We start from the raw sequence: 10,824 nt of genomic DNA on the forward strand, positions 1-10,824 counted from the left end.
AGCAGGCAGAGGGAGAGCCCTGAGCAGCAGTGAAGGCTGGGTGCTGAGAACAGGCTGTTTGCAGCGGCTCTGGGAAACCTGAAATAACCCCACAGAGACACAAAGTGCACCCTGGAGGTATTTCAAGAATGGTGCCAAAGGCTGGAGGCTCTTCCAGTGCTAGCCACATCCCTGGAGCACCCAGGGAAAGCTGCTGGTGACACTTGGTCTGCAGGAACCAGGCTGCCAGCAAAGGAGGCTCGCCTGCCCAGGTGGCTTTCCTGCAGCCTGTCCCCATGGCTGCAATTCCTGTCAGAGGAGCTGCCGCTGGGTCCAGACCATGGTGGTGCTGTCCAGTTGACCCCATGGAGAAAATCCATTGCCTGAAGGAAGAGGATGGTGGAAGGAAGAAGGAGGAGCTGGTGGGTGGTTTGGGTGCCTGAAGCCAGGATGCTGCAGGCGGGTGATGCTGCACTCTCCTGAGGAGATGCTGGTAACTGCTGCTGGAGCTGCAGAGAGCTGGGGCAGAGAACAGGTCCTGGGGGTCCTTGGGGTGCAGCACCCTCTGCCAGCACCCCAAATCCACACTCTGCAGGATCCAAGCAGGGGAGCAGGTCATGGGCCAGGTCTGGCCTCTGAAACAACCTGTGAAATGTGCGTGGGGGCTCTTTTCCTTTTTGCTCCCCCCCCCCCCCCTCCTTGCTCTCCAATCCCTGGGACACCCCAGGACATGTAGGTCTGTCCCCAAACCACCCTGCCACTGCAGCTGTGCAGTGCCACGACAGAGCCAGCCCCACTCTGCTCCCAGCCCTTCCCCCTGCCTGGGGACAAGGCACAGAGGCATTCCCAGCCCCATCGTCCCCCTGCCACCCCTCTGCAGCAGCCTGGCACCCCTGCCAGGCCACGTGGCCTGCTGCTGTCCCCAGGGAGCTTGCTAATGAGGGACACAGGTGGCCGGGCTGGCCCACGTCCTGCAGGGCTGTGCTGTCACCACCGCTCCAGCTGCCCAGCGTGCACGCGGTGCCGCAGCTGCAGGTCCCCAGCCAGCACCAGCCAGGGGCTGAGCACGTCCCCAGCCAGCCGGCACAGGGTGGGCAGCGCACAGGGTGCTGCTGTGGCATCTGCCACCTTCTGCTCAGCCGAGACTGGTGAGCTCGGCCTGGTCGTGGTGGGAAACGTGTCCCCGTCCCCAAAAAAGCTTCAACAGTGGGCAGTCTGCCTCCAAAATGCTGCTGCAAACCTCTCCCAGACGCTGGTGTGAAGCGTGACAGGTCCCATAGCCTCAGATCAAAGGATGGGGATGCTCTGGAGGGATTTAAGGCTGGAGCAGGAACGGCCCAGCCCCAAGGACCCTGCTCCCACTCCTCCCTCTTGCCCAGACCCTGCCAAGAAGGAAATCCCAGGGTAATAAATTCATTTTACTGGAGGTGTTGAAACAGTTCATGGGTCCATCACCCCAGGTCCCTCACTACCACAGGGTGCCATGCCATGGGTGCTGTGCTTCTTGTCAGACACCTCACTGGGGGTTCTCCCAGCCCCAGGGCCCCAGGGGAAGGTCCCACGTCCTGCAGTGCTGTGCACCCAGGTTTCATTGCCCAGCCCGGGGCGTCCCCACTGTCCCAGGGGACGGCGCTGCAAAGGTGCAGGAGGCTGCACCCTCTGCTGGATGCACAGCTATTGCACAAGGAGGCAAAGCTGCCCCAAAAGTCTCTGCTTGTGGGGAAGACGGGTGCTTGGTTTTGCACCCCGGGGTGCAGGAGAGCATCCTCATCCAAGCTTGGGCATCTGCGGGCTCAGCATGGCCCTGGGGCTCCCCTGGACATGACCAGGTGCTATCAGGTCTGGAGCGATGGCGAGGTGACCGCAGTGTGCCCCACACCAGAGCCAGCCACCCACTGGGGACGTGTGGCAAGCTGTGCAGGCATGGGCAGACAGAGGTGACCCAGCGGGATGAGACAGCGTCACCATGAGTGGTGGCACCAGGTCATCGCTGAGGCAAGACAGTGAGATGTCCAAGTCCCATCCCATCACTGCCAAAGGGATGGTCAGTGGCAACCAGGAGGAAAAACGGGGTGTCTCTGGGCAGCGTGTGCCAGTGACAGCAATGGTGACAGCTCCTGGAGGTGCTGCTACCCTGGCAGCCCCACCATCCATCCCTCCAAGGCCAGAGCAGGAGTGACCAAGCCGAGGAGGGATGAGTGTCTCAGCTCCACTGTACCCCCAGCAGCACCCCGAGAGTGGACAATTCAGGACCGGAGCCCTCTAGGGGGACCTCCATGAGGCCTTGGGGGCAGAAGGAGCTGGGATGTGTTGCGAGGGGCCATAGGAAGCCCCGCCAGCCCCAAGCAGAGAGGTGGCCACACGGTGTCGCCCCTGCTCCGCGCTGCGGGCGCACGGTGGCACTCGGGGACCTGCGCGCATCCCCGGCGGTCGCACCAGGGATGGGGACACGGCCTGGCGTGGTGGCAGGGGACGAGAGGTCCCTGCTGTCCCCTGTCCGGGGCTGGGGCTTGGGGACAGCAGGGACAGCCCAGCCCTGAGCCCCCCCACTGGTGCTACGGCCGTCGGAGCATGCAGAGATGAGGGATGCGGGGGCTTCTCTCCATCCTCACTTTGTAGGGGTGTTTGCAACCCCCTTCTCCTCCTGCCCCAAACAGCTCAGACCCCATCTACTCTGCCCCATCGCATCCCCTGCAGGTCCCCCGGTGCTGCCCGTGCTCTCCCTCCCCATACACACCGTGCCCAGGTCCCATCCTGTACCCATGCAGGGCCAATCCTGCCACCCTACACAGGGAGCGAAGCCCCTTTTTTTCCTGTCAGCCCTCCTCAGGTGGCTCTGACACGGCAGGAGGCTGCCAGCCGCCTCCTCCTGTCCCCAGCAGGCTCACTCCCACGGCACAGCCACATGCGAGGACACAGAGGGGCCGCACGGTGCAAGGACAAGGGGATCACGGTGCGGCAATGGGCTCGGCCAGCATCCTGCGCTCTGCTGGAGGCTGTGACTCATGCTGGCAGCCCACGCAGAGCCCCGGCAGGGTGTCCAGGTCCTCTCCTGCGTCAGCGTAGGGAGCAGCATGGGAACAGCAGAAGTGCTGGGTGCCTCTCTCCGTGCCCGCTGCGCCTTCCCACCCGCATCGCCCCGGCCCTGCAGGGGGGCCAGGGGGTGGCACAGGGGACGGCGGCCGAAACGGAGGGACGAGAAATGGCTTGGGGTACAGCAAAAGGCAGGTCCTGCTTTCCCATTTCAGCTGTGCAGACCCAAGCCCTGCTGCTGGCGTCAGAGCAGACACTGATGGTCCCTCTGGAGAGCAAGAGCAGGCGGCTGTATGATGCCATGCCTGTCCCCCCACATGATCCCCAACATCCACACTGCATCTGGGATGTGCCCCAGGGCATGACAGCCAGCACATGTGGTCCCCTCTGTCCCCTGAGCCCTCACATTGCGGCGGCTCACAGCAGGAATGCAACAGGGACACCTGTGACAAGACATCAGCCCACAACTTATCTGGGAGCCATATGGGGCTGAAGCAAACCCTGGTGGCCAGGGAGGGAGGAAGGCAGCCGGGGTACCTGGAAAGCACAGATCTGGCTCAGAGTCACGCCAGTAAGCCAGCCCTGGGCTGGGAATCAGCCAGCTGGGGACACAGAGCCTGGTTTGGGTGACGCACCCCACGCAGGAGGCAGGGCAGTAGAGTAGCCCCCAGCCTGCCCCGGCCCCCCACGCACCTATATTGGGCTGCCACAGCCCCTCTCTGCCAGCAGAGCGACGACAAGAGCAGAAAAGTGGGGGGCACCTCCTGTTCGGCATGGGGCACCCCGATACCCAGCAGACAGCCAGGGACCAGCAGCAAAACGATCCGGGGGCTGGAGCGAGCGATCCGCGAGGAGCCGCACCCGACTATATCTGTCTCGCTTGGCTGAGTGATGACTAAGGGAGGGACACGAGAGCAGACTGCAAACCGCCAGGCAGAGGAGGAATTATTTAGGCTGGAGTGCGGGGGTGGAGTGCGGGGGGGCTGGAAGGAGCTGGGCGGAGGGAGGAGGCTGGTGGGATGCTTTGGCAGCAGCCCCCTCCCTGGTCCGAGTACCGGGCCGGGGAGAAGCAGCACAAGATTTGGGGGACAGCATCCCGCAAGCTTCCCACATTCGGGGAGAAAATCCCTCCAGCCAAAAAGGGGGGTCCTGCCCTTCCCCAGCCCCGCAGCCACCACCTCCCGCATGCTGGCGCGGAGACCTGCCATGCCGCAGAGCCAGCAAATTCCCTGCCAGAGGGACTTGTGTGTGGTGAAACGCCCCACAGCTGCCTGCACAGGGCAGCAGCAGGCGTGCACAGCCCTGTCCCTGCCCGGCCGAGGCGTGCAGGGTGTTTGCAGGAGCTATTTCTGCTCACAGGTCACACCGCGCTGTCGCGGGCCAGCGGTGGGGATGGCTCCTGGGGGACAGCTGGGAGCTGGCCCTGCAAGAATTCACCCCGGCGCACACGAGGTGAATTTTTATCAGCGGGGAGAGGAAGGAGGAAAAATGACCCCGCTGTGTGGCATCTCTCCTGTACATGGGGAGCAGAGCCGAGGCACATGCATGCCCTTCAGCCCAGGAAGATGCTCGCAAGGGGAGAATCATTTCTAACCCCAAAGATTTGCAGCCAGGAGTGCCTCAAGGGGGTAACAAGATCTTTGGCTCCCTTTAATGGTGCAGATGAGTGGCAGGGTTGAAATGAGCACAGGATGGTCAGGGAGGGCAGATGAGGTTGGGTATGGGCTCCATTAGTTGACCATCTACAGGCTACAAGAACAGGACCGTGGTCCAGGAAAGGAAATTAAGTAAAGGGATATAACTCAGTGCCTGCCAGCGTGATTTCATGCCTGTGTGTTCAACAACAACGTCGAATAATCCTGGTTTCTTTATCTGATGACTTTATAAACCCGGTTAATAAAACACTTCTGCAGAGGTACCAGGCTGCTGTCAGGCCATCCATCTCTTCAGCACCCTAACCCCGTTATGGGGATGAATTGATCAATGCTGGGGAAGTGCCACAAGGCCAGCAGCTGGCTGGGAGCCAGCCTGGGGACTGCCAGGCATCACCCCAGCTCCCAGGGGCAGCGACACCTCTGTAACCACCAGGTCCCTTCTGCCCCGGAACGGGTGCTGTGCCGTGCCTGGCAGGTCCCCGGGCTGGCAGCAAGGGGGGACTCTGAGACCACGGCATCACCTCAGCTTCATCTCCGGTCTCCTCATCCTCAGAGCATCCTGACATCCTCTTCCGACAGCCTCGGCGTAGCCTGGCAACAGCGGTACCGGCATGGCAACGTGGGTGCTGGAGGAGAGACAAAGATGCCAGCGGATCCCCCTCGCCTTGGTCGGCTTCTGCTTCCTGGAGGTTCCGTGTCCCCGGGGACATCCAACGGGGGACAGCTGCTCCCCATCGCCTGGCATTGCATGAGATGAGTTGCGGGGTCTCAGCACGGGTCTGGCAGGTGCTGGCATCCCGGCAGGGAGCCGTGGAGGCACACACTGCTGGGGGACTGTGGGGGCTCACAGCGGGTGGGGAGGGCAGTGTGGGGGGGCTCTGGGGCACGCGCCCCCTGTTTAGCGGCTGGGCAGGATTGAGCCTGGAGGTGCAAACCCACCTGGTGGGGTGCAAGGAGGCACAGCACAGCATGGTCCCCACATAGTGCTCCCCCACCACCCAGCTCTGTCCTTCCTCCAGCACCCCCAAGAGGTTTCAGAAGTCAGGTCTCTTGGTGGTGCCAGGGCTGGTCCCCTCCATCCTCCCTGAGCGCACAGAGAAAACCCCAAATTCCTCCCCTACACCTCCCCGAGCAAACACTTTGTTTAAGGATTGTACATGAGAGAACAAGGAAAGCAGACAGGTTTGTTTTTTTTATTATTGCATTATTTCGGAGCTGCCAAGGGCTTTTTCCGGCAGCAAACCCCTCCATCCACCACGGCAGGGGAGACACCAGGAGGACGTCACTGGGCTGCAGGCAGGGTCCACAGCCAGAGCATCCCCTCCACGTGGCCGGAGACCCAGCACGGGGAGCGGCACAGTTACACAACGCCGCGCCAGGCAGGAGAGGCAGCGGGGCCGGCGGGGGTGCGCCAGCCCCCGGCGTGAATTCCCTGACGTGGCAAAACCTCTCCCGAAGCCCCCTCGCCACCCACCCGTGCACGCAGGCAGGAGCCCACGCGCATACGCAGGCAGGCGCCCACGCACGCCTGCCTCTAAAGGAGAAGCCTCGCCGGTGGCAGCGCTGAAATAGCGACTTGCCTCATTCATGCGGCCTCCCCGGAAGCCGGGCGGGTGCAGGCAGCACGGGCGCAGGCAGGCATCTGCGCCAGACGCGCTCGCCCCCCAGGAAACCCCCCCGCAGCCGCCGCCTGCGGCACCCGGCTCCCGAACGCAGCGGGGTTCGCACACGCGCGCGCCTGTGCTCGCATGCAGACCCATCCCAGGGCAGGGGGATTTGGGGATGGGGCAAATTTCACCTGCCGCCCCTTCGTGGCGTGGCTGAATGCTCACACCTGCGCTTCCCAAGGGATGGAGGTCTCCCGTCGTGCTTTGGTCCCAAATGCCCGCAGCAGGGAGATGTCCCCTTAGCATGCACGGTGAGCAAACCCCCTCCCTGTGGCCAGAGGGGACCCTCCAAGCACAGGCACACGAGCGTGTCCCCAGCAAAGCTGAACCCCGTCTCCTGCCACCGCGACACCGTCCTCTTCCTCACGCCGTTGGACTCCCCCAGGACCACCCCCTGCAATGGGGTGACACTCACCATTGCCACCCCTAAAAGAGGCTGTCCCTCCTGTCACCACTGCAGACAGGTATCCCAGGGCTCCTGGGGTCTCACGTTGTGACACGTGTGTGGTGTGTGCAAGCATGGCATGGCATGTAAATGTGACCAGGCACATGCAGCACACGTAGCACGTTGGCAGGGCACATGCATGGCGTGTAGCACATGCATGGCACATGCATCTGCGCGACGTGCAACGTGTGAATGCCACGGGGCATGTGATGCATATGCATGCACACGCATGGCACAAGCATGTGCTTTTCCTCCTGGAGGGGTCCAGAGCAGCACATGCCCAGACCCTGTCCCTCCAGGACACCCTCGCAGGGGACCATGGCCTAAAACCTGAAATCTCCATTTCTAAGCTGGAAGGTTCAGGCCTGGGGTTATCGCCTCCGCAAGCACACCGCTTTGGGATGTGGTGGATCACGGCACGCTCTTTCACGCAACCCAGGGCACGTGCAACACATGCACACATGTGGTGCATGGCTCTGCACTGGGGGTTCAGCACGCCCAGGGCACACATTTGGGGCAGAGAGACGCCTGCTCCCTGCCTGCACCCTGCCTGCCCCCCAGCATGACCCCACTCTCCCTGCGTCCTTACGTAACTCCAGCTGGGAGTGGGACAAGCCACCGCACTGTGCGGGGAGAGGGAGCGCGTTCAGCTCATTTCTTTTCCTAGAATAACTTCCTTTTTTTAAAAAAAAAAAAAAAAAAAATCATTTTTTTCCTTAAGCCCGGGGAAGTGCCCGAGAAAACATCCCATCTCCACCACCCGCCCCCTCACCGGCAGGCTCCCAGCAGCACCCGGCACCGCGGTGCAGCGCCAGCACAGCATGCGGCAATGCAGGCACCGAGGGGCGCACCTGGAGGGAGCAAAAGCACCCAGAGCCTGCACCCTGTCCCCCCTGGGTGCATTTCCTTCCAATTTAACACCTTTTTTTTTTTTTTTTTTTTTTTTTTTTTTTTTTTTTTTTTGGAGCTTATCTAGAATTTGAGACCAGCCCCGAGGACTTGCATTCATCCATATCGCCTTCCCCCTACGCCAGCGCGGGCTGTGCACGTGCTGTTCCCCGGCCATGCAGCAGCGCCGGGGGTTGAGTGCCGTTTGAAGGACTGCACTTTGCCGAGGAGCAGACCTGCAATCGTCCCAGCGTGCAGCAGCTCCCCAGGGCCACGGGCAGCGCAGCCAACCTGCTTTGGGCACATTGAATGAGTTCTCGTTCCCCTTCAGCAGCGACAATTTCTCCTCCCCGCCTCCCTCCCACTCTTCCCCTCTGCTTCGGGCTGCACATTCAGTGCCGCTGCCCTTATTGAAGGCTGAGGCACAGGGGGAATTAGCTTTGAGGCTGGTTTTGCTCCAGCATTAATTTTCCCAGCCCTTTGCTGGGCAGAGATGCCACTGTTTGTTTGCTCCCTGTGAGAAAAATCTCAGATAATTTTCTTCAGACAGGATCTTCTGCGAAGCTACTTTATTCGCGATTGCAATGGCGGGCGTCCTGCCAATTAGGAGCACGTTTTAGTAAACAAATCATAACTTTTTATTCCCTATTACCCGACGCCTGATCACCTCCCCTGTTTCCTCATTGGCTGAGTACTACAGGTCCACAAGCTACTCGGCGCTCCTCTATACCATATATGTACTTTTTTTTCTTCAGCCCTTTAATTTCCTCCTTTTTCCCTTTTTTTTTTTTTTTTTTTTCTCCTTTCTTATATTTTGAGAATGTGTGATCTTTGTTTTACTGTTCTCACACTGCTCATCCTGTTTTTCTCAAGCTTCCACCTTATTTTGGAACAGTGAGGCCTTCTACTGTCCACTTACCTACTTAGCATTTCTCCTTGTGATGACTACACAACTACCTTGGAATACAGAAAATTAGTTCCCTAGTGCAAAAACACAACTTAGTTTCTCACACTCCCCCAGCCACACCACGCTGTAACTTTGGCTTCTTGGCTTGCTGTCTTTCCACAAACTGGAGAGCGGTGCTTGCCAAGGCTCCCTTTAACCTTAGCCCACTGCAGGCTGCCAGGCTTTGCCTTGTCCCCAGCCCAGCATGGGCACTGCACTCAAGATCCCCGCAGCCAGGCAGGGAATGTCCAGCTAGAAACAGCCACGGCCAGCTTTATTGGGGTGCCTTGAGCTGTCTCCACCACCTTGAGCAACGGGACGTGGCTTTGGGAATTAACCCCTCCCCGCTCCAGATGTGGCCCCACAGCTGCCTGGATCTGTAGGGCCTCCACACCTTTGCATCCTCAGGGCATCCTAACCCTGATGAGCAATCCTGCGACTCAGAGGAGAGCTCAGGGCTCTCTTGGCTTTTGGGGTGTCCTCGAGGCAGCGTTACAGAGGGGGCTGTGGCAAGCAGGGGGCTGAGCCCTGCCATCAGACGAGCAGGAGCCTGATTCCATGCTGGGCAGCCACAGGAGGAGCAGGGCAGCAGGCTGTCGGATGCCTTCGAGGCAGCCTGGGCAAGATCCAAGCCCTTTTCCCTGAGGAGTAGGGCAACGCATCCAGCTACAGCACCTGCAGCAAGCACCCGCTAGAGCTAGAGGCATCTCTGTCAGGCAGGACAGGGTGAACATGCCCAGCTACCATGGTGGTGGTCAGTCAGGGAGACCAGCTTAAGCAGAAAGCTCCAAAGACACCCTGGAAACTCCAAGGACTGCTGAGTCTCTGTCCCCAGCACATCACCTGCATCCCACAATGATCTCTGAGCAGCCACCTGCTGTCGGACTGGGGCAGTCACAGGGTTTGGGAGGCAATGAAGATAATGAAGACAAGAATAAAATAAAAGCAAGCCAACCTGTTCTTTCAGAAAACTGCCGTTGGCAGCCAACCCCCAGGTCATTTTTTTTAAGAGGTCACACTTTGGTAACACCACGGAGGTATTAAGCTTCCTACAGCAGTCAACTGGGCACCACTTTGAGCCCTGATGAACTCATAGATCTTGGCACAATCAGCTCCATTTGGAAATTACTGATTCAATCCGCAGATCCGCAAGAGGATGAGCATGAGATGGACACACTCCCAATAGATGCAGAGGGTTTGTCTAGCTCTGACACTATCCACCTCCAGCCATAACCCATCCCTGCTGGGAGCATCCGTGGTTAAAAACTAACTTGGAACCGTCCGCAGGAGAAAACACCAGGTGCCACAGCACTCTTCTGCTGAGGAAATCAGGGCAAGCACCAAATCAAAAGCTGGAAGCTGAAATGGAGCCAAGCCAAACGTCAGCACATGCTTCCCATGTGCGGATGGGTCCCCAGGGGTGACCGATGCCCTTCGGGCTCCTCAGCAAGGCTGGCCTCCCTGCTGGGGGTCCCCCCAAAAACACCGCAGCATTACCCTTGTTGCCCTCCCATCCCACTCCCACATGTTCTGCCCTCTGGTTTTGGCTGCTCCACCAGAGTCTGGGCACAGGTGTGGGCACCGGAGGGGACAAAGTCCTCTCACACAGAGCCACTCGCATCTCCTCCGTGTGTCCCACACGGGAGCCTGAGGGGCTCACCACGGGGGGCTTGCCACAGTCAGCCTGGGAAGAGAGGTCCAGCAGGGGCTGGGTGCCAGCACCGGCTGGGAACCACTCGAGAATAGAGGCAGGAAAGGGGAAAAAAAATAAAATTAAATAACCCAGCTGGCAGCACAGACACTGCCGGGAGAGGAAGCGGCAGGTTGAGCTGGGGACACGGCTCATTATGCCACCCCCGCGGGTGCACAGCGCGGAGCGGCCAGCTCCGCCGCCGGCAGTGCTGGCAGGGGGAGGCAGCGGCCGGCATCCTCGGCACCGATGGGCGAGGACGGATTAAACATCATCATTAGCGCTAATAGCAGCTTCCAGCCCCTTCCTCCTGCGTGCCCTCGGGAGACCGGGAAGGCTCTGATGAGATGCAGCGCCACAAGGACGTGGGAGAGGCTGCTGGAACAGGATCTTCTAGCGCTGTCGCCATCCTCAGAGGTTTTCAAGACCAGGCTGGATAAAGCCCTGAGCAATCCTCTCTGATCCCAAGGCTTTGAGCAGGGCTCTGGGCTAGAGACCTCCTGGGGACCCTCCCCACCTGA

This window comes from Cygnus olor, chromosome Z (genome assembly GCF_009769625.2).
Source record: "Cygnus olor isolate bCygOlo1 chromosome Z, bCygOlo1.pri.v2, whole genome shotgun sequence".
In the NCBI taxonomy this organism is placed as follows: Eukaryota; Metazoa; Chordata; class Aves; order Anseriformes; family Anatidae; genus Cygnus; species Cygnus olor.